The sequence below is a fragment of the Pristiophorus japonicus genome, chromosome 9 (assembly GCF_044704955.1).
Source record: "Pristiophorus japonicus isolate sPriJap1 chromosome 9, sPriJap1.hap1, whole genome shotgun sequence".
Lineage (NCBI taxonomy): Eukaryota > Metazoa > Chordata > Chondrichthyes > Pristiophoridae > Pristiophorus > Pristiophorus japonicus.
Window position 1 is genome coordinate 59,134,429 of NC_091985.1, and position 24,415 is coordinate 59,158,843.

The following is a 24,415-nucleotide window of genomic DNA, read 5'->3' on the forward strand; positions in this document are numbered from 1 at the left end:
GAAGGGAGGGAGGGAGGGAGGCAGGGAGGAAGGAAGGAAGGAAGGAAGGAAGGAAGGAAGGAAGGAAGGAAGGAAGGAAGGAAGGAAGGAAGGAAGGAAGGAAGGAAGGAAGGAAGGAAGGAAGGAAGGAAGGAAGGAAGGAAGGAAGGAAGGAAGGTTGGTTGAACAAATATTTTGTAGCGGTCTTCACGGTAGAAAACATCCCAATAGTGGATAATCAAGGGGCTACAGGGAGGGAGGACCTTAATACAATCACTAATGAAGTAGTACTCGGTAAAATAATGTGACTAAAGGCGGACAAGTCCCCTGGACCCGATGGCTTGAATCCTAGGGTCTTAAAAGAAGTGGCTACAGAGATAGTGCATGCATTGGTTGTAACCTACCAACATTCCCTGGATTCTGGGGTGGTGCCAGTGGATTGGAAAACGGCAAATGTAATGCTCCTATTTAAAAAAAGAGGCAGACAGAAAGCAGGAACTATAGACCAGTTAGTCTAACATTTGCGGTTGGGAAAAAGCTGGAGTCCATTATTAAGGAAGCAGTAGCAGGACATTTGGAAAAGCATAATTCAATCAAGCAGAGTCAGCATGGTTTTCTGAAAGGGAAATCACGTTTGACAAATTTGCTGGAGTTCTTTGAGGATGTAACAAGCAGGGTGGACAAGGGGGAACCAGTGGATGTGGTGTATTTGGATTTCCAGAAGGCATTCGATAAGGTGCTACATAAAGGGTGACTGCACAAGATAAAAGTTCAGAGGGTTGGGGGTAATATATGAGCATGGATAGAGGATTGGCTAACTAACAGAAAACAGAGAGTCGGAATAAATGGGTCATTTTCCGGTTGGCAAACAGTGACTAGTAGGATGTCGCAGGGATCGGTGCTGGGTCCTCAACTATTTACAATCTATATTAATGACTTGGATGAAGGGACTGAGTAGAATGTAGCCAAGTTTGCTGATGATACAAAGATGGGTGGAAAAGCAAATCGTGAGGAGGACACAACAAATCTGCAAAGGGACATAAACAGGCTAAATGAGTGGGCAAAAATTTGGCAGATACAGTATAATGTGGAAAAATGTGAGGTTATCCACTTTAGCACAAAAAATAGAAAAGCAAATTATAATTTAAATGGAGAAAAATTGCAAAGTGCTGCAGTACAGAGAGACGTGGGAATCCTTGTGCATGAAACACAAAAAGTTAGTATGCAGGTACAGCAAGCAATTAAGAAGGCATATAAGGTCAGAAGGGAAAGCTGACCCCCTGAAAACCACCCCTTACAGATAATGGCGACCACGAAGGGACTCTGGGGCAAGGCAGATTGGAGGCGTGAGCTCGAGGTGCGTGGTGAGGTCTATAAAGGCCCAGCGGCTGCGAGGGGCGGCAGCAGATCGGAGGTGGGAGCTCGAGGTGCGTGGCATTCGATAAGGTGCCACACAAAAGGTTACTGCAGAAGATAAAGGTACGCGGAGTCAGAGGAAATGTATTAGCATGGATAGAGAATTGGCTGGTGAACAGAAAGCAGAGAGTCGGGATAAATGGGTCCTTTTCGGGTTGGAAATCGTTGGTTAGTGGTGTGCCACAGGAATCGGTGCTGGGACCACAACTGTTTACAATATACATAGATGACCTGGAAGAGGGGACAGAGTGTAGTGTAACAAAATTTGCAGATGACACAAAGATTAGTGGGAAAGCGGGTTGTGTAGAGGACACAGAGAGGCTGCAAAGAGATTTAGATAGGTTAAGCGAATGGGCTAAGGTTTGGCAGATGGAATACAATGTCAGAAAATGTGAGGTCATCCACCTTGGGAAAAAAAGCAGTAAAAGGGAATATTATTTGAATGGGGAGAAATTACAACATGCTGCAGTGCAGAGGGACCTGGGGGTCCTTGTGCATGAATCCCAAAAAGTTAGTTTGCAGGTGCAGCAGGTAATCAGGAAGGCGAATGGAATGTTGGCCTTCATTGCGAGAGGGATGGAGTACAAAAGCAGGGAGGTCCTGCTGCAACTGTACAGGGTATTGGTGAGGCTGCACCTGGAGTACTGAGTGCAGTTTTGGTCATCTTACTTAAGGAAGGATATACTGGCTTAGGAGGGGGTACAAGGACGATTCACTTGGCTGATTCCGGAGATGAGGGGGTTACCTTATGATGATAGATTGAGTAGACTGGGTCTTTACTTGTTGGAGTTCAGAAGGATGAGGGGTGATCTTATAGAAACATTTAAAATAACGAAAGGGATAGACAAGATAGAGGCAGAGAGGTTGTTTCCACTGGTCGGGGAGACTAGGACTAGGGGGCACAGCCTCAAAATATGGGGGAGACAATTTAAAACCGAGTTGAGAAGGTTGTGAATCTGTGGAATTCTCTGCCCAAGGAAGCAGTTGAGGCTAGCTCATTGAATGTATTCAAATCACAGATAGATAGATTTTTAACCAATAAGGGAATTAAGGGTTATGGGGAGCGGGCGGGTAAGTGAAGCTGAGTCCACGGCCAGATCAGCCATGATCTTTTTGAATGGCGGAGCAGCTCGAGGGGCTAGATGGCTGACTCCTGTTCCTAATTCTTACGTTCTTATGTGATAAGAGAGAGACTGGTTTAGGAAAAGAAGCAAAATGGAAGAGGGGATTTCCTTGTATGTGTTTGAGGGTAAATGTAGCTAACGAGTGGACACTCGATCTATTGTATGCTGAGCGTCCAGAAGACGCTGCAGCTCACTGGAGCGAGAGCAAGGACCATAAAAGGTCGATAGAGAAGGCCATTTGGCTAGTTTGCCTTCAGCGACAGATCCGGCTTCTAGATGAGGAGAATGAGAAATTAAAGGGAGTATTGAGGCAGGCAGAAGAGAGGTCCAGCGCAAGGGCCACAGTCGGGGAAAGGCTGTGGATAGAGGTGGGACAGTTAAAGGAAAGTAGAGAGCTCACTAAAGAAAGGCACAAAACCCAGCTGGACCTTTTACAGTGTCAGATTATTGAAGCCAAGAATAGCGAACTGATGTCGCGGGAAGAGAATTCCTGCCTCGAGAAGCAAGTTAAAGAGTACGGGGAGAGGGTGAGAGACATTCAGGTAGCCTATAAGGTAGCCAGTACCAGGGAATTTGAGGCAGGAGACCACGGCCCCTGCCAGCAGCAGATCCAAAGCTTGAACCTTGCTCACCCCGGGCTAAAGTCATGGTGTGCCTGGTAAACCCGGGTTAAGCCCAGGAATACCTGGAAGAGCAAGGAGAAACCCCTCAGTCACCGCCTGAAGCTCCCGGGAATGGCCCGGAACAGCAGGGGTGTCAGCCAGAGTGTGGGGCAGGCAAGGATTGCGAACTACCAACACCGACAGCCCCGAGTTTTAACTCAGCTTGGCAGCAGGGGGAAGCGGGCGAGCCAATACAAGGAGGGCCGGAACCAGGGCCAATACACCCGGTCCGGTAGCAAAAGTTTGGCCCGCCAGGCGCTGATGGGGCAGCAGGACCCCTAGAAAACAACTTCGTAGTCCCCCATGACCCCCAAAAACTGAGGGCTATGATAGGCCACCTAAGTAAGCTCACCCAACAGGGGGATCCCTCGGTACACTTCCTGGAAGTGGAACACACAGGGGATATTAACGGATGCGATGATTCGGAGCAGGCTAAGCTGTTGCTCTTCTCGCTAGACACCAAGCTGTGCCATTCCCTCTCTGCAGACAGCCAGAAAGGGGCGAAACACGTACGCTGCGGTTAAGGAGGAAGTTCTAGAGGCCATGGGTATGAACGACGGGAGTCCTTTCTCCCGAGTGAAGAAGACAGTGCAGCTCTATGGGGAGACTCCACAGGCTTTCGCCGACAGGTTGTGGCCGGTCTACGAAAGGGCCTGTAGTGGGGTTCTTGACCGGGCCCACTGACCCCTAACGAGCTGGCTCACTGGCCCCGCAGCCTGGTGGCAAACAGCTTACCTGGAGTAAAGGCAAAAGCCGAGCTTGGTTTGATCCAAGAGATCCCAGAACCACTATGGTGACAGTGGTCAGACAGTTTGACCCTGGCTTACCAGAACGGTAGAGGGACAGAGGAGCCCTCCTCTAAAGGGAAGGTCCATGAGATTAAACCCAGCCAAAGCAAGAGAGAGTGGCATCAGGAAGGTGGGAACCCTCCCTACAAAGGGGGCGAGTGTTTTGGGTGTGGGAAAAGTGGGCACTGGAGGAAGGGCTGTAGGAACCCCTGGAACGAGACTAAGGGAAAGGCCACTCCAGCCCCAGCCCGTAAGGCTGGGGCAGGAACACCCGACTCATATGAGACACTCGTAGCCGCCCTACAGACACTGATAAACGGACAGGGAGCAGTAGCTACCAGTACAGTAGCCGGTATGGTAAAACCCTCTGCTCCAACCCACCCAGATGCATGACTAAAGCCAGCGCAGCCTGTGTACCTGTGTTCCCGAGAGTACGATGCCTGGAAGAGACCGTGTGTTACAATGGAGGTGGAGAAAGTGAAAGGGGTCTACCTGCTAGATACTGGTGCTTCCAGCACCCTTGTATGCAGATAACCCAGCTACCTCACCTCTATCGAACGTGGTCCCATACAGTCTAGTGGGGTTCACAGGCAATGAGCAAACTGGTTCGTTTTCCATCCCGCTCACCATTCAGTTAGGGACACTCAAAACCAAATGGAAGTGTGTCCTAATGAAATGGGAGCAGAAGGGAAAAGGGATTCTGGGGGCTGATTTTATCATTGGCCACCAGATCCTAGTGGATTTTAGGAACCACTGTCTATGGGGAGCCATAGGGACAGACAGGGAAAGTGAGGTGGCGGTGATCCCTGAAAAAGGGGCCAAGGGAACGTTGTGTACCGTGAAGCCAAAGGAGGGTTATGACTTGGAATTACTGGTCAGTAACACCCCAGTGGTGTACCAGGCGTATGTACGGGCACACCTTGCAGCATTCGCCACCCACAAACAGGACTGTGGTACTGTAACGGGGGTGGAAGTTAGTATAGAAGGGGACCCCATGACCCGACCACAAAAGCAATATAACTTCCCCAGGGAGTTAGAGGCAGACCTGACAATGGCGCTGGGATCACTGGTGGAGGAAGGGGTGTTAAGACCGATAGCTACCCATGTGAACTCTCCACTGTGGCCAGTTAAGAAACCGGACAACTCATGAAGGGCTACCGTGGGCTATCGAGTACTAAATAAGAATATCCCTGCCTGTGCACTCACTGTAGCAGCCGGAGCAGACCTCATAGGGAGTATTCCAGCATCCACGACCACTTTCACGGTGCTGGACATTTCAAATGGGTTCTGGTCCATTCCTTGAAAACGGGAGGACCAGTATAAGTTCGCCTTTACCTTTAAGGGCCAACAGTACACGTGGAACTGTCTTCCCCAAGGCTTCCACAACAGCCCCAGCATTTTTCACCAATGCACGGCGAACTGTTTAAAGGGCTTTAGCAGACCCCAGCCATTGGTGCAGTATATGGATGACCTGCTCCTGTTTACCGATCAGGGGGAGGAGCATGGCCCACTGCTGGCCGAGCTGCTGGAGCTGCTAAAAGAAGAAGGGTTTAAAGTAAACCCCAAGAAGGCACAGATCGGCCAGAAGGAAGTCAAATTCTTGGGGCTGACTATGCGCGCTGGGGAAAGGGCCATAGACAAGGCTAGAAGGGAGGCAGTACAGGAGTTATCGGCCCCCAACACAGTGACAGGGGTAAGATCTTTTCTAGGACTTGTTATGTATTCAACCATCATTGTAACCCATGTATAAACTGACCTTAGTTGTACACTGTGAGAACAATGACCACTAGGTGGTGAACTTGTGGGAGACACTCCTAGCCTGGACTTTCAGGTATAAAAGGGGAAGCTCCACCCACCTTCATCACTTGTGCTCGTGAATAAAGGTTACTGGTCACAGAGTGACCTTCTCTCAAGCATGGGCCTCGTGTGCATTTATACTGTATAGTAAGGACTTATCAGGATGCACCGGGTACTGCAGAGGATTGAGGATTATGCAGCCACCACAGCCCCTCTGCTCAGGCTCCTACACAAGGGTGTAGAGTGGGACTGGGATGAGGGTTGCGAGGCAGCATTTAATCAGCTCAAGAAGGACTTGCAGACCGCGCCAGCCTTAGGAGCGATAGATGAGGTAAAGGAGTTTTTCCTGGAGATGGCAGCCAGCGGGGATAGCCTGAGTTCATTGCTGCTTCAAGAGCGGCACGGCCAGCTGAGACCGGTGGTTTACTCCTCCAGGATCCTCACAGATGTGGAGAAGGGGTACTCCAACTGTGAGAGACACCTCCTAGCCACACATTGGGCAGTGAAAAGATCCTTGATCTTCACAGGAGGGTCTCCTCTAACACTCCTAACCTACCACACACCTACTCAGCTGCTCCTAGATGGGAGGATTAAGGATGGGAAGATGAACAGTGCCCGCATTGCTCGCTGGACCCTGCTCCTCTCCCAGATGGACCTCAGAGTAGAAGGCCCCCGCGAGCCAAGGATCGCAGCCAACCTAGTCCACCCAGGGAAAGCCCACAGGTGCTCCATAGAAGGGGTATCGGAGGTGAACATTGGCCTTCGGGCTGGGTTACACCCTACAGGCCGGGACATCTACGTGGATGGGTCCAGCACGGTATCTGCTGGCGAGCAACTCACTGGGTGCGGAGTTTATGACCCAAGGGCAGGTATTGCCCTGGCAATCAAGCTCCCCAGCACCATGAGTGACCAGCATGCTGAACTGTCCACCGTAATGTACTTGGTGACCCACCCTGAGGAATTCCCTACCCCGTACACGATTTGCTCGGACAGTATGTTCACCTGCAATTCATGTACGGAGTACCTGGCTATCTGGTCCCGTCGTGGATACACGTCCGCTGATGGGAGCCCCCTGGCAATCAAGCCCCTGCTGGAGAAAATCAATGCAGCGGTGGGGGAAGAGGGAAAGGTCTACATACATAAGGTGAAGGTCCATTCAAAAACCGAACTCCGTGCAGAGGGAAACCAACAGGCTGACAAACTGGCCGAAGAAGGTGCCCGCACGGGAAGGTTCTGGGACCCTTATGACACCGACCGCATAGAAGCAGTCAAAAATAAGAACAGGGCAGCAGAGAGTACAGGGATAGCTTTGGCCCCGGACTTAAATACAGTTCAGGCACAGGACCCGGTCCTGAAAGCTGTCCTGAGCGCGCTAGCTAGAGGAGAGAGAGTAGAAGGTCCGTATGGCACAGCAGCCATTACCGTTAAGGAAGGCATGCTGTTTAAAAAGGGACAATGGGTCGTGCCACAGCAGCACCAGAGGGAATTCCTAAAACTGGCCCATGAGGGTCCAGGAGCGGGACAAACCTGGGCCTGAGACCACCTGGCAACGGGTGGAACAGGCAGGATGGTGGCCGGGACTCAGGGAGGACGTCCGCAAGTTCTGTGCGAACTGCCTGGTGTGTGCTGCGAACAACCCTGACCCCCAGAAAAGGAAGGTGTCCCTAGGACAGGTCAGGAGGGTAGAGGGACCATAGCAGTCAATCCAAATTGACTACATCGGGCCCCTACCCACTGCCCAGGGAGGCTACAAATACTGCCTAGTCCTGGTGGACATGTTCTCAAAATGGGTTGAAGCCTTCCCCTGCCGAACAGCCACTGTACGAGGGACAGCTAAGAATCTAGTGAGGGAAGTGTTCTCCCGGTGAGGACTCCCACAGTATGTGAAGTCGGACCAGGGGAGCCATTTCACCGGGCAGGTAATGCAGGCAACCCTTAAGGGGAAATGGCACGTTGCCCACAACCTACAGTCATCGGGCATTGTGGAGCGTTTAAACTGCACCATTAAAGAAAGGCTGCGGAAGAAGATGGGAGACTCACTTCAAAGTTGGTGGAGGTCTTACCGTTGGTCCTAATGGGGATCCGAGCCAGCCAGTCAAAAAGCATGGGGTATTCTCCATATGAGCTCATGACTGGCCGGATCATGTGGACCCCCACCCATGTCCTAGACCCGGTGCTCACAGAAGGTCAGCTCAGAGAGGTGAACCAGGACCAGCTTGTCAGGAACCTGTTTGAACACCTCAAACAGATTCACTGATAGGCTGCTAATAACATGGGCAGACAGCATTGGAGTAACCGATTGCTGCTAGAACTGAGCAAACACCACGAATGGGAGATAGAGGACCAGGTCATGGTAAGGAACTATGCTTGGGTAGGAGTTTTTGAAGCATTAGCATTATATATGGGGCCATACAGCATTGTCGACAAGGCAAGTCCGGTGGTCTCTGCCCATAAAGCTGCCCCGCCGTACTAAGTAGTTCCACATCAACCAGTGCAAGCTGTACAACTCAGGGTCAGCCAAGCACAGAGGGCAGCCGGGAGGGGTGAACCCTCCTCAGGACGGGGACCCTCCGTTGGCTGCCCCCAACGGTGGAGGGCCCACAGGAAATGTGGCAGGCTCAGAAACCGTGCCTATAGGGGCGGTGAATTGTACTACTGGAGGGGCTATCCCACCCATCGTTTGGGATTCAGACACACCCCCAGTAACCGAAGCCCTGAGAAGGACCCTCCATATGCCACGGCCAAAGATACCGGGGTCACTGGCATCTGAGCCGCAGGGATTCTATACTAGGAGAAGGGCAGCCCGACAGGAAAGGCCAAAGGTCAGAAGTACAGAGGTCGCTCAGAGTAGGGACCCCCAGCCAGCCGCCTCCAGCGGTGAGGGACTCACAGGAGCAGTAGCAACGAGCTGTCCCAGAGACAAGGGTCTCCAGCTCACCGGCTGCGGGGAAACCCCAGGCGGCTATCAGGCCGCACAAGACATGGGCCTGACAGGGATTAACCAGGCCAACCGGAGACGGGTGGCGGTTGTATTTTGCTCTAATTTTTAGTTTAAGGCAGCTGACTGCACCGTTTTACATTTTAAGTTTAGTTTAGAATTAAGGTTAATGTTGCAGTAATGTTTAGGTGATTGTTTTGAATTTGTCTTATATGTCAGCAGTTCTCAAGGGCAGGGCGGTGTGTCCTGTGTGTTTTACAGGAGTGGAAAGGAGGGAAGGAACCAAGATGAGAAGGATCCTGTGTCTGCTCGCCCTGGCAGGGGTAAGCTTCGGGGACCGAGGTGACATGGAGGAATCCCGCATTTATGGGTGCTCGGGAGGGAGAGCACCAATGGTGACTACCGGAGGTGGCACACAGGGGGTGGAGGAGATTGCTGTTTATTCCAACGAGGGATGGTGGCCAGGGTGGCTGGGTCTAACTCCAGCCAGGACGGGTTTACCTACGGGGAGGCTTCCATCCCATGCCCCAGGGTACAGGTCGTTGCGGCGCGGGTTAGTGTGACTGAGGGAAAACGGGTATTCCTTACCTGTAAAGGATAGATTCCTCTGGATAGGTGGTGGTGGCTCAGAAAACAGAGCAGTGACATGGGAGACTTCACAGCCGATTGGGAACGGCTGGGGAACGATACCTACTGGACTATCACGGGGACACAGGGGGGAGTGAGCGTGTGTTGGGATAAGTGGTGGGAATCGGAATAAGGGATCTATGTCTGCATGTGGGGGTCAGAGAGGGTTTGACCCGCAGGCATATCGATTGCCTTTGCCAGAAGATGGCAAGATAACGGGGAAGGGATGGGATGGGCGCAAGTCTGCTTGCATGTGAAGTCCTATACGCCCCGGTCCCAGTTAACGCCATTGAACTGCTAGCACGCCCCAAAAAACCCCTGCCTACAATCCCGACTGGACATACATTAACTGATAGGTGTCCTACCACCACTGAGGGACCAGGGAATGGGTTAGTCCTCATACAAACCGACAAGGTACTCTACCAGGGAGTACACTATGCCGTAGCTTCAGTCATCATAAACCTAACTGACCTGGATGATGCCCCAAGGAAACAGAACTATTATACCAAGCATTGCTACGAGACATGTTTAAAAAATTTTACGAGTTAGAATTTGGTAACGTAGACAAAGCAGACTTATATACATTCTATGCCAAAACCGACAAGGGTATCCGGAGACACAGGAGGGGAACCTGGAATGACACTTTCACAGCATATAACACGGGATCCTCTGTGGTGAATAGTCTAGATGACATGGAACTACAACTACAAATAAATACTCTAAAGAACCAGCTATGTAAAATCCTAAAAGAGGAAAACACAGTGGTGGGCTCAGAACTACATGAGGATCAGGCCATGACAGTTCATTTAAAAGAAATCAAAGAAGAATTAGAAAGACACACTAAAACAGTAAATGCACTCATACGGGAGGACAGGAATGCTTCAGATCAGGCTGCACAGAACGAGGTGTGCGGGCTGTACGGGGCATGGTTGCTGGGCGAGGGTCGCAGCAACCTGGAGGATTTAAAACAAGGTTTAGTCCCCTCCAGGATCAGCAACAAGCACCTCGCAGCCCTCCGCCCGTTTAGTAATTCGCTGAGCCCGTGTCAACTCCATCTAGCTTCGGGAGCCTACCCTATCCCAGTGGACTGTGGGCGGTCCAATCACACTATCATGGGGATAGTAGTGGGGATGCCGGTCAAGGGTGGTGTCATGTATGTAACCACAATGTAACACCACTGTATTACTGTATACACACAACCTAGATGCACACCTTGACCACAAGGGGTGAACTTGTGGGAGACACTCCTTACCTGATCTGCCAGGTATATAAGGGGAGGTCCCATGCAGGGTCATCACTTATGGAGAGCTGTAATTAAAGAGTTGAGGTCACAGAGTGACCTTGTCCCTAGAATGTGCCTCGTGTGGTTTCATGCAGTAGAGTAAGGACTTTACAGGTGGGACAGCCCGACACGCACCGGTATACAGGGTGGAGAATAGTGGGGTCATTCAAGGGGGTGCACACGTCCGTTACTCAGCGGGCTCACCTTATGTCATAAAGTGGGAGCACGCTATGACCTCTCTGGATGCCGGAGCCGGGACACACACATAGTGCTACTTGAGGCCACAGTGCGGGTTTAAAGCTGCTGGAGCACAACCTATCAACTGTACCATGGAGCTAATGACACAGGACCATGTTCCCCCACAGGTAGCATACATAGAAGGTGGGACATAGTGTGTCACCACCAGTGCATTCCACTACCAACATGGACAACACATATGGTGTCCGGTGAGTGAAAGCAGTTTTTGCTTTAAACCTGAGGCAAAAGTTCGAGTGGCCCAAGAACGGATTGTCCCCTTTCCTGAATCCTCCACTATTCACCTCACTGTAACAGAAAACTTTACCAACTTAAAAAACTATGTCACACATTTCGGTTATGCAATTCCTCCTCTTACATCTTACCTCTTTGTTGAAATCTGTGGAAGTATCGCAAAAACATTTCTACACACGAGAGCAAAAGACAACCGTAATAGAGAGCGAGATTTCAGACATCACAGTTCCACCCTGGTGGGACATTCTCAACAATATAGAAGTCCCTCCTTGGATTAGGAAAGTCTCCCATCTTTTAGTGGTTTGCCAGCTTGGAATAATTCTGTATTTATGGTGTTCTAAGTGTAAGGGGAGAAAACAAAAGCGCCGATCCAGACATTACCGGGTGGTGGACAAACCTCAGGAGACCAGTTGATGTTGTTTAATTTTATCTATGTTCTTCCTTCTGTAATGTGGTTGTACGTTGCCTACATGCTGGTGAATATAATGTAGTTGAAATGAAATGTAACTGTGTTGAAATGCAATTGTAGTGATTGAACCCCCTCCAAGCTAGGAGGGTGTAAATGTAACAAGTTTGTACTTGTGAAGGGAAAAGTGTGTATTTATGGTGATGTTGCATAAGTGTAATACATATTTTGGGGATTAATTTAGTTAATTTACGGGGAAGGTTATCTCTTGCGAGTCAGGAATTTTGCTCGCCTGAAAGATACCATAAGTGGTATGGTATCACAGGGGGGACTGTAGAATTTACCAATATTTTGCAAAGATTCCTTGTACCTTTCCCCTGCAGAGGAGAAGAATCCCTTTTTGGACTTTTAAAATGGAAGGAAAAACTTCGGGACACAAATGAGTTTAAAGGGCAGACGAGGCCTGCCTGGATAAAAGGGGATGCATTCATGGAGACTCCCGCGCCCCCCCCGCCAGTGTTTGGACTCATAGGAAAGGGAATTTAATTTCGAACTCGATGAACATTTTGGTATCCTAGGAAAAGCTCTGAGGAAGATACCTAAGAGCTTTACAAGTTTAAGATCTCTAAAGGAGCATGTTGGAACATACTGCCAGAACAGAGGGTGGGACTTCACTCAGGAATTGGGTATTGGAGCTAATTCAATTTGTCTGGGAGAATGAGTCAATCGATAACTAACAAGAACTGTAAGGCATAAAAATTCGCTCCCTAGGACATAAACGCATCAAAAGCTTTCAGGCTAATCACCGGAGACCATTATTGGCATGCATGTGCAAATAGGCCTATAGAAATCACGAGCCCAGCCAAACGGCCCAAGAGTTTAAACACTGCTTCAACAATGCCAACCGGTGATTTCCCACTTTACCACATCATAATCAAATGACTGCTGAACGAGCCCGCCAAATTCTGACAAAGAAGAGAGCTCAAAACTAATGAGCAGCTCCCTTGAAACAAAGAGCTGGGCCAGATTTGGCTGGAGATAAGGAAGCCGTTTTGGGGTATATCTATTCCCAGTTTTACAAGGGGAAAAAAAGCAGCAGGAGGTGGGGAGTGAAGAAATGGAGTAGTGGAGAAAACTACAAGAAACCATCAAGGATCGACCAAGCATGCCGACTACAAGAGGCCGATGAAACGGAAGGTTGTCAGCAACCAAATTGACAACCCGGGCCACCACAACCAGCGAAACGACCAACCGAAACCAACTCAGCAAAAACCGAAGAATTGACATTTATTTCCACTCTACAATCTACTTCTGAATGACCAACGGGTGAGGAATTACCTAAAAGGACTAACTAAAACTATTCCTAACCAAAGAAAGTGGGTACTTACCCCATACATCCAAAACGCGACTTACCGCATCAGCGGACTCACCCCAACTGAAGACTACGCAGTCCGAAGTCCTCTCTTCTGTCCGGGGTATGGCTCGCCTAGAAGGCAAAGTGCACCGAACCTTGAAACCATGATTCACCGGCAACTGTCAAAAGGGATTGGTGAGCATAGCCCCTGAACTCCCAGAGCTATAACTTAGTTAGGGGAATTGGGAGGGGGAGGCTGGGATAACTTGCGTAAATGTATCTGTATTCTCCTCTTTACCCCATTTAGGGTTTAAGCTGTATTCTTTTCCCCACAGGCTGTATTTTGATAATTTATTCAATGTGTTGTACCCCTCAGTGTGTATTGGTATCACTATTCTGTGTGTGTTATTAAAGGTGTGCCTTTTACTTCCTTTTAACCACAATAAAGCCATACCTGCTTCCTACCTTGAAACCGATTGTCTGTCCAAGTCTGTCGCAGTCCCTTCATAATTCCAGAGTCTAGAACCAAGGGTGTGGGAGCGATTCGAAACCGTTCATATAAGGTCAGAAGGGAATGCTGACACCCTGAAAACCATCCCTTACAGGCATTGGTAAGACCACACCTAGAGTACTGTGTACAGTTTTGGTCTCCATATTTAAGGAAGGAGATACTTGCATTGGAGGCTGTTCAGAGAAGGTTCACTAGGTTGATTCCGGAGATGAGGGTGTTGACTTATGAAGATAGGTTGAGTAGGTTGGGCCTATACACATTGGAGTTCCGAAGAATGAGAGGTGATCTTATCAAAACTTATAATATACTGAGGAGGCTCGACAAGGTGGATGCAGAGAGGATATTTCCACTTACAGGGGAAACTAAAACTAGGGGACATGGTCTCAGAATAAGAGGCCGCACATTTAAAACTGAAATGAGGAGGAATTTCTTCTCTCAGAGGGTTGTAAATCTGTGGAATTCTCTGCCCCAGAGAGCATGGAGGCTGGGTCATTGAATATATTTAAGGCAGAGATATATTTGAGCGATAAGGGAATAAAAGGTTATGGGGAGCGGGCATGGAAGTGGAGCTGAGTCCATGATCAGATCAGCCATGATCTTATTGAATGGTGGAGCAGGCTCGAGGGGCTAGGTGGCCAATCCCTGCTCCTATTTCTTATGAAGGAAGGATGGAAAGAAGGGAGGGAGGGAGGGAAGGAGGGAAGGAACACGGTTAAAAACAGCTAATGATAGTACAACAAGGGAGAGAGCATGCACCAAGGTGCTCAGATGCAGCACTGGATGCCTTGGTGCAGGAGTTGGATAGGAGGGGGAGGTGTTATTTCCACAGGGCCCCAGGAGGCCTTCCAGGGAACAGTGCAAAGTGCAATGGGAGCCAATAGCTGCTGTGGTGAATGCCAGCAGTGCAGCCCAAAGGATGTGCACGCAGTGCAGGAAGAAATATATTGACCTCACTTAAGTGGTCAAGGTCAGTAAATTTATCTTCAAATGCCATATCCCACCATCTGCACCATGAACCTCAGACACTGCTCGATGCCCCCATCACTCACCTACCAACAATCTCGACCAAACACGATTCATAGCTCACATTTATAGCTTCACCTCACCTTCACACAAGGCTCACATCAGCATTTCAAAGCTTGCACACACTGCCAGCTATTCAATCATGACAGGCACATCACCCAAACACATTGCACCACACTCACTAAGGCACTTCCCTTTCTCGTGTAGGAAAAGGTGCCTTATTACCAGTGCCGGCAGCACCTAACCGGCATGGAACAGGCTCATCTGCATAACCACACCCCCATGGAGGAGACGGTGCTGGCCATTCTTGGAAGGGCATGGCTGCGCCTGTGACCAGTGGCGGGGCTCAAATAATACAAGATGCCGGTATCCTCATGCGTAATCCTCCTTCTCACATCCCACTTCCCCCTCATCCCACAATCTCTTCTGGTTTACAAGCTGCACAAAAGGTTAGTATGCAGGTACAATAAGTGATCAGGAAGGCAAATGGAATTGTGAGCTTTATTGCAAAGAGGATGGAGTATAAAAGTAGGGAAGTCTTGCTCCAGTTATACAGGATATTGGTGAGGCCACACCTGGAATACTGCGTGCAGTTTTGGTTTCCATATTTAAGAAAGGATATATTTGCTTTGGAGGCAGTTCAGAGAAGATTCACTAGGTTGATTGCGGAGATGAGGGGATTAACTTATGAGGAAAGGTTGAGTAGGTTGGGCCTCTACTCACTGGAATTCAGAAGAATGAGAGGTGATCTTATCGAAACGTATAAGATTATGAGGGGGCTTGACAAGGTGGATGCAGAGGGGATGCTTCCACTGATAGGGGAGAGTAGAACTAGGGGGCATAATAGGATAAGGGGCCGCCCACTTAAAACTGAGATGAGGAGGAATTTCTTCTCTCAGAGGGTTGTAAATCTGTGGAATTCGCTGCCTCAGAGAGCTGTGGAAGCTGGAACATTGAATAAATTTAAGACAGAGATAGACAATTTCTTAACCGATAAGGGAATAAGGGGCTATGGGGAGCGGGCAGGGAAGTGGAGCTGAGTCCATGATCAGATCAGCCATGATCGTATTAAATGGCGCAGCAGGCTCAAGGGGCCGTATGGCCTACTCCTGCTCCTATTTCTTATGTCCTTATGTTCTTATAAGCATACACCTCTTTATTTCTCCCCCTCCCCTCACCACAAGTCTACCCTTGTGCCTTTACCATTTCAGAGACCCAATAAATCCAACCTGCCCAGCTAGTGGTGCAACAATGAGCGGGAATGGAGTGTGGCGAAGCAGAAGACACACCTTCACTCGACCTGATACTCGCAGCCACCAGCTCAGATATTGGCACTGCGCGGACTTTAGAGAGTAGCTTAGAGGCGGGATCTGCACGTGGTGAGTCACCAGGCATGAGTGGGCTGCAGCCAGGGAAGCGGAAAGGGTAGCACAGGTGCCAGCTCCTCGAAGGGTGCAGTCGCATACGAGTTCTGCTGCAGAAGACTCTGATGAGGGCGTCGATGGGGTGGCCTACAGAAGAACACTGATGGGTATGCACAAAAAAATGCTTGGTGCTTTGGCAGGCCTTCCAGAAAGCCTGAGTACAATGTCAAGGAACATGGAGATGTCCAACACTAAAATTGCACAGGGCTTTGTGCAGAACTTGAAGCTCAGCACAGATCCATTAGCGCACTTGTGGACCGAAACATGATGCAGCGTCTGATGGCTGATGTCTCAGCTTCCATTACAGCACAAGCAGAAGCCACCCAACATCTGAGTGCTGCAATGGAAACTCAGACTGAAGTCATGCAAGCTCAGTTTGCTGCCATTGTGGTTCCGTGTACCAGTGTGCAAAGCGGCTTGCAGGGTGTCACAGCAGTCCAGCAATCTGTACACAAAACATCCGTAAGACAAACGTCCTTCACCAACCTGACCCCGCCACACAGCACTGCCCCCTAGTCATCAAAATCCACGGCTTGGCCTTGGACAGCATGGACCACTTTCCATACCTCGGGAGCCTACTATCAGCAAGGGCAGACATCGACGACGAGGTCCAACACCGTCTCCAGTGCGCCAGCGCAGCCTTCAGTCGCCTGAGGAAGAAAGTGTTTGAAGACCAGGACCTCAAATCTGGCACCAAGCTTATGGTCGACAGGGCTGTAGTGATACCCACCCTCCTATATGGCTCAGAGACATGGACCATATACAGTAGACACCTCAAATCACTGGAGAAATACCACCAACGCTGTCTCCACAGGATCCTACAAATCCCCTGGGAGAGTTGACGCACCAACATCAGTGTTCTCAATCAGGCTAACACACCAGCAGCGAAGCACTGACCACACTCGACCAGCTCCATTGGGTGGGTCACATCGTCCGCACGCCCGACACAAGACTCCCAAAGCAAGCGCTCTACTCGGAACTCCTACACGGCAAGCGATCTCCAGGTGGGAAGAGGAAATGTTTCAAGGACACCCTCAAAGCCTCCTTGATAAAATGCAACATCCCCACTGGCACCTGAGAATCCCTGACCAAAGATTGCCCTAAGTGGAGGAAGAGCATCTGGGAAGGCGCTGAGCACCTCGAGTATCGTCGCCGAGAGCATGCAGAAAAGAAGCGTAGGCAGCGGAAGGAGCGTGCGGCAAACCAGACTCCCCACCCACCCTTTCCTTCAATGACTGTCTGTCGCACCTGTGACAGAGACTGTAATTTCAGTATTGGACTGTACAGTCACCTAAGAACTCACTTTTAGAGTGGAAGCAAGTCTTCCTCGATTTCGAGGAACTGCCTATGATGATGAGAAATGCTGAAGCACTGCCCTGGGGGAGTGACAGTCGCACCGTGGAGCAAGAATCTGCTGTTTTCTCTCAGGATGACAGCATTTGTCCTCCCACCTCTGTCACTCTGCCAGTGCCCTCGCTGTTGCCTCAGTCAGCCCAGACTGCCGCTGCCCAGGCTGAGTTGCATTGGCAGGCCCATTAGAAAGCCTCAGTGCAATGTCAAGCAGCATGGAGGAGCCTGGCACCAATCTTGCACAAGGCTTTGAGCAGAGGTTGGAGCCCACCCTCTCCAGCATGGAAAGGGTGGGCAGATCCATCAACGCACTTGTGGACCAAACCATGATGCAGCATCTGATGGCCGATGTCTCAGCTTCGATTGCAGCACAAGCAGAAGACACCCAACATCTGACTGCTACAGTGGAAGCTCAGAATTCTGCAAGCTCAAACTGCTTTTTAAAAATGTGTTCATGGGGTGTGAGTGTCGCTGGCAAAGCCTAATTGCACTTGAGAAGGTGGTGGTGAGCTGCCTTCTTGAACCGCTGCAGTCTGTGTGGTGAAGGTACTCCGACAGTGCTGCTAGGAAGTTCCAGGATTTTGACCCAGCAACAATGAAGGAATGGTGATATATTTCCAAGTCAGGATGTGTGAGACTTGGACGGGAAATTGTAAGTGGTGGTGTTCCCCTGCACCTGCTGCCCTTGTCCTTCTAGATGGTAGAGGTTGCGGGTTTTGGAGGTGCTGCCAAAGAAGCCTTGGCAAGTTGCTGCAGTGCATCTTGTAGATGGTACACACTGCAGCCATGGTACGCCAGTGGTGGAGGCAATGAATGTTTAAGATGGTGGATGGGTTGCCAATCAAGTGGGCTGCTTTAACCTGGATGGTGTCAAGCATCTTGAGTGTTGTTGAAGCTGCACTCATCCAGACAAGTGGAGTGTATTCCATCACACTCCTGACTTGCGCCTTGTAGATGGTGGAAAGGCTTTGGGGAGTCAGGAGGTTTAGACACTTGCCACAAAATACCCAACCTCTGACCTGCTCTTGAAGCCACAGTATTTATGTAGCTGGTCCTGTTAAGTTTCTGCTCAATGGTGACCCCCAGGATTTTGGGGGAATCGGCGATGGTAATGCCATTGAATGTCAAGGGGCAGTGGTTAGACTCTTGCTTGTGAAAGATAGTCATTGACTGGCACTTTTGTGACACAAATGTTACTTGCCACTTATCAGCCCAAGCCTGATTGTCATCCAGATCTTGCTATATGGGGGCACGGATTATTATTCATTATCTTCATTATCTGAGGAGCTGCGAATGGAACTGAACATGTGCAATCATCATCAAACATCCCCACTTTGGACCCTATTTTGAAGGGAAGGTCATTGATGAAGCAGCTGAAGATGGTTGCCCTTAGGATATTGCTCTGAGGAATTCCTTCAGTGATCTCCTGGGGCTGAGATAATTGACCTCCAACAATCGCAACCATCTTCCTTTGTGCTGTGACCCCAACCAATGGAGAGTTTCCCTCCAATTATCATTGACTTCAATTTTACTAGGGCTCCTTGATGCCACACTTGGTCAAATGCTGCCTTGATATCAAGGGCAGTCACTCTCAACATACCTCTGGAATTCAACTCTTTTGTCCATGTTTGGACCAAAGCTGTAATGAGGTCTGGAGCCAAGTGGTCCTGGCAGAACCCAAACTGGGCATCAGTGAGCCAGTTAATTGTGACGAAGTGTCGCTTGATAGCACTGACGACGAGACCTTCTATCACTTTGCTGATGATTGAGAGTAGTAAGATGGGGTGGGGATTGGCTGTGTCCTGATTTTTGTGGACAGGACATACCTGGCAATTTTCCACATTATCTGGTAGATGTCAATGTTGTAGCTGTACTGGAACAGTTTGGCTAGAGGCACGGCTAGTTCTGGAGCACAAGTCTTCAGCACACCAGCTGGGATGTTGTTGGGCCCCATAGCCTTTGCTGTATCCAGTGCGCTCAGCCGTTTCTTGATATCAGCATTGAATGAGTTGAATTGGCTGAAGACTGGCTTCTGTGATGGTGGGAGCTCAGGAGGAGGCCGATATGGATCATCCACTCGACACTTCTGGCTGAAGATGGTTGCGAGCTTTTTGTACTCATGTGCAGGGCTCCACCATCATTGACGATGGGGATGTTCATGAGGCTCCTCCTCCTGTCAGTTGTTGAATTGTCCATTCACGACTGGACTGCAGAGCTTCGATCTGATCCATTGGTTGTGGGATCGCTTAGCTCTATCTATACCATGCTGTTCTGCTGCTCGGCATGTATGTAATCCTGTGTTGCAGCTTCCTCAGGTTGGCACTTCCTTTTTAGGTATGCCTGATGCTTTCCTAGCATGCTCTTCTACATTCCTCATTCAACCAGGGTTAGTATCCTGCCTTGATGTTAATGGTAGAGTGAGGGATATGCAAGGCCAAGAGATTACAGATTGTGGAGAAATACAATGCTGCTGCTGCTGATGGCCCACAGCGCCTCATGGATGCCCAGTCTTGAGCTGCTAGATCTATTCTAAATCTATCCAATTTAGCATAGTGATAGTGCTACACAACACGATGGAGGGTGCCCTCAGTGTGAAGACAGGACTTCGTCTCCACAATGACTATGCGGTGGTCACTGCTACCAATACTGTCATGGACAGGTGCATCTATGACAGGTAGATTAGTGAGAATGACGTCAAGATGGTTTTTATCCTTGTGTTGGTTCTCTCACCACCTGCCACAGGTCCGGTCTGGCAGCTATGTCTTTCAGGACTCGGCCAGCTACCGAGCCACTCTTGGTGATGGACACAGAAGTCCCACACCAAGAGTACATTCTGTGCCCTTGCTACCCTCAGTGTTTCTTCCAAGTGGTATTCAATATGAAGAAGTATTGATTCATCAGCTGAGGGAGGGTGGCAGGTAGTATTAAAGAGGTTTTCTTGGCCATGCTTAACCTGAAGCTGTGAGACTTCATGGGATCCGGAGTCAATGTTGAGGACTCCCAGGGCCTCTCCCTCCCGACTGTATACCACTGTGCTGCCACCTCTCTTGGGTCTGTCCTGCCGGTGGGACAAGCCATACCCAGGGATGGTGATGGAGGAGTCTGGGATGTTGGCTGAAAGGTATGATTCTGTGAGTATGACTATGTCAGGCTGTTGCCTTAGTATACAGTTGTGTATAACTGTGTGACTTGCTAGGCCATTTCAGAGGGCAGTTAAGAGTCAATCACTTTGCTAGAATCACATATAGGCCAGACCAAGTAAGGAAGGCGGACAGAAGATTTCCTTTCCTACAGGACATTAGTGAACCAGTTGGGTTTTTACGACAATCCGGTAGTTTCATGGTCACCTTAGCTTTTTATTCCAGATTATTAATTAATTCCCCAGCTGCCATGGTGGGATTTGAACTAATGTCTCCAGATTATTAGTCCAGGTCTCTGGATTACTTAATCCTACTTAACATAATGACTATTCTACCGCACCTGGTACCATACTCTCATGCAGGCTCAGTTGCTGCCACACAAGCTCAGACTGCTGCCATCGTAGCTGTGTTTACCAGTGTGGAAAGGGGCTTGCAGGGTGTCACAGCACTCCAGCAATCTATCCTCCAACAAATGGCTTGTACCGCTGATGCACTCTGATGAGTACCGTAGGGCTCCTCCAGAGCAGTCCAGGCATCGGAAGTGTTGCTTAAGGACACCAATGGTCTGCTCTATCAGGTTCCATGTGGCAGCATGGCCCTCATTGTATGCATGCTGTTTACATGTGGTTGGGTTGTGGAGCGGAGCCATGACCCAGGTGGTCAGCGGATAGCCCTTGTTGCCCAGGAGCCACCTTCTAGTTTGGCTTGGTGGCTCAAAGCCTGAGGGAACAGCGGAGTGGTGCAGAATAAAAGCATCATGGCTGTTGCCAGGATACCGGGCATTCACCATCATGATGTGCTCAGTATAGTTGCACAGCAACTGCACATTCAATGAGTACATCTCAGCATTTAGAAGCGGTGCTTGCAAAGCGACATGTGTGCCGTCGATGGTGCTCTGCACCATGGGGGAGTCCGTTATCCAGGCAAAGGCATGAGCATGTTCTGTCTGCATTTAAGGTGAAGCTAGATAAGCATATGAGGGAGAAGAGAATAGAGGGTTATGCTGATAGAGTTAGATGAGGAAAGACGGGAGGAGGGCCAAGTGGAGCATAAATGTCACCGTTGACTGGTTAGACACTTGATCAGCTCCGCTGGGCAGGTCACATCGTTCGCATGCCAGACACGAGGCACCCAAAGCAAGGGCTCTACTCGGAACTCCTTCACGGCAAATGAGCCGAAGGTGGGCAGAGGGTACATTACAAGGACACCCTCAAAGCCTCCCTGATAAAGTGCAACATCCCCACTGACACCTGGGAGTCGCTGGCCAAAGACCAGCCAAAGTGGAGGAAGTACATCCGGGAGGGCGCTGAGCACCTCGAGTCTCATCGCCGAGAGCATGCAGAAATCAAACACAGGCAGCAGAAAGAGCGTGCGGCAAACCAGTCCCACCCACCTTTCCCTCAACAACTGTCTGTCCCACCTGTGACAGGGACTGTGGCTCTCATATTGGACTGTTCAGCCACCTAAGGACTCATTTTTAGAGTAAAAGCAAGTCTTCCTCGATTCCGCGGGACTGCCTATGATGATGATGATGATGAGACTGGTTGGGCTGAATAGTCTGTTTCTGCGTTGTATCCTCTGTGTAACCCTATGTAATGTCATGCCTACCATGTTAGTCTCTCTGATAAATATTGAGGCAAAGTAACTATTCAATATTTATGTGATTTTGCTATCATTGCTTGCATTCTTACTTAAGAAAAGTTGTGCAAACTATCAAGGTTTAGGGATTTTAATTATTTTATGCTGAATGTTTGCAATTGTCAAACCAAGAATTGCTAGCACTAAAAAGCAAGAATACTTTTGGTCCTTTACACATCTCTCTGCAGACCATGTGCAATGTGCCCTATTGTTGGATGTACTGAACATATGTAGTCACATCAGGAAGCTGACCCACCAAGGACATGATTCCAGCATGCACCAAAATTAAATAGCCATTTTTAAAGCAAGCTTTTAGTGGTAAGGAGTCATGGCCAACCTTTTTATCTTCAGCAGCTTTTTAATAAATCGAAAATCATGACACAAGTCAGTAATCCCACTGTGCTGAACTCATTACACTATCACACATCTTTGGTGCTAAAACTTTGCAGTTTGCTTTAATGCTAGAAAGCAAGGGACCTGGGCTTAAGATTTATTCCCCTTAGGCAGTCCCTCTGAGTCAAGGATGATTTGATTCCGCACTAATATGAGTTCTCAGGTGACTGATGAGTCCAATGCGGGACCTACAGTCTCTGCCATAGGTTGGAGAGATGGGTGGATGGGGTGCTTGGGTTGTCATCTGCTCCTTCCGCTGTTTGCGCTTCGCTTCCGTTTGCTCCTGGCAAAGAGACTCGAGGTGTTCGACGCCTTCCCGGATGCTTCCCCTCCAGTTTAAGCGGTCTTAGGCCAGGGATTCCCAGGTGTCGGTGGGAATGTTGCACTTTATCCAAGGAGGCTATGAGAGTATCCTTGAAGCTCTGCTCACCTGGGACTTGCTTGCCGTGTCAGAGCTTTGAGTAGAGCGCTTGTTTTGGGATTTCGTATCAGGCATGCGTACGATGTGGCTCGTCCATCGGATCTGATCGAGCGTGGTCAATGCTTCAATGCTGGAGATGGTGGCCTGAGCGGGAATACTGATGGTGCGCCTATCCTGCCAATGGATTTGCAGGATCTTGCGGAGGCAGCATTGGTGGTATGTCTCCAGTGCTTAAGAGGTGCCTGCTGTACATGGTCCATGTCTCTGAAGCATATAGGAGGGCGGGTATCACTACTGCTCCTTAGACCATGAGCTTGGTGCCGGATTTGAGATCCTGGTCTTCAAACACTCTTTTCCTCAGGTGACCAAAGGCTGCACTGCTACACTGAAGGCAGTCTACCCTTGTTGACAGTAGGCTCCCAAGGTATGGGAAATGGTCCACGTTGACCAAGGACTCGTCATGGATCTTGATAATCCGGGGGGGGGGGGCAGTACTGAAAGGCGGGGGCAGGTTGGTAGAGAACCTTTGTCTTACAGATGTTTAGTGTAAAGCCCATGCTCTCGTACGCTTCGGTGAAGGTGTTGATGATGGTTTGGAGTTCGACCTCCGAGTGAGCGCAAATGCAAGCGTCATCTGCATACTGTAATTCAATGACAGAGGATGGGACGACCTTAGATCTGGACTGGAGGCGACGGAGGTTGAACAATTTCCCATTTGTTCTATAAAGTAGCTCCACTCCAGCGGGGAGCTTATTGAGGGTAAGATGGAGCATTGCAGCAAGGGAGATTGAGAAGAGCGTTGGTGTGATGACACAGTCTTGCTTGACCCCGGTCCGCACATGGATCCGTTGGTCTGGATCATGGCTTGCATGTCACCGAGAAGCATGCGGAGGATGGTGACAAACTTTTGAGGGCAGCCTTTGAGGAGGACACTCCATAATCCCTCATGGTTGACAGTGTCGAACGCCTTTATGAGGTCAAAGAAGGCCATGTACAGGGGTTGGTGCTGTTCGCTGCATTTCTCTTGAATTTGTCGCGCGGTGAAGATCATGTCCATTGTTCTCCTTAGTGGGCGGAATCCGCATTGCGTCTCTGGGAGGAGCTCTTCAGCCACTGGGAGAAGCCAATTGAGGAGGATTCTTGCGATAACTTTCCCTGTGGCAGACAGCAGGGAAACTCCTCTGTAATTACTGCAATTGGACTTGTCATCTTTCTTGAAGATGGTCACGATTACAGCGTCTCTGAGATCCCCTGGCATGCTCTCCTCCTTCCAAATAAGAGAAATTAGTTCATGGATTCGCACCAATAGTGCTTCTCCGCCTTGCTTTGGTGCTTTGGCGGGGATTCCATCTGCTCCTGAAGCCTTGTTGTTCTTTATTTGTCAGATTAGCCTTTTCAATCTCATGCGGGGCTGGGCTGGTGCTGAGGTGGTGGCGGGTAGCATGCTGCGGGATGGAGTCGAGGACACTCACGTCGAAGATAGAGTCTCGATTAAGGAGATCTTAGAAGTGCTCCTTGCAGTGGGCACCAACACCTTGTTCCGTCAGAGAGACAAGTACAAGGCCTCATGGCAACACCCTCACTCCAAGCATCTGCTAGACTACGTCATCGTCCGAGCGAGGGAATGCTAGGACGTCCACATCACAGCTGACA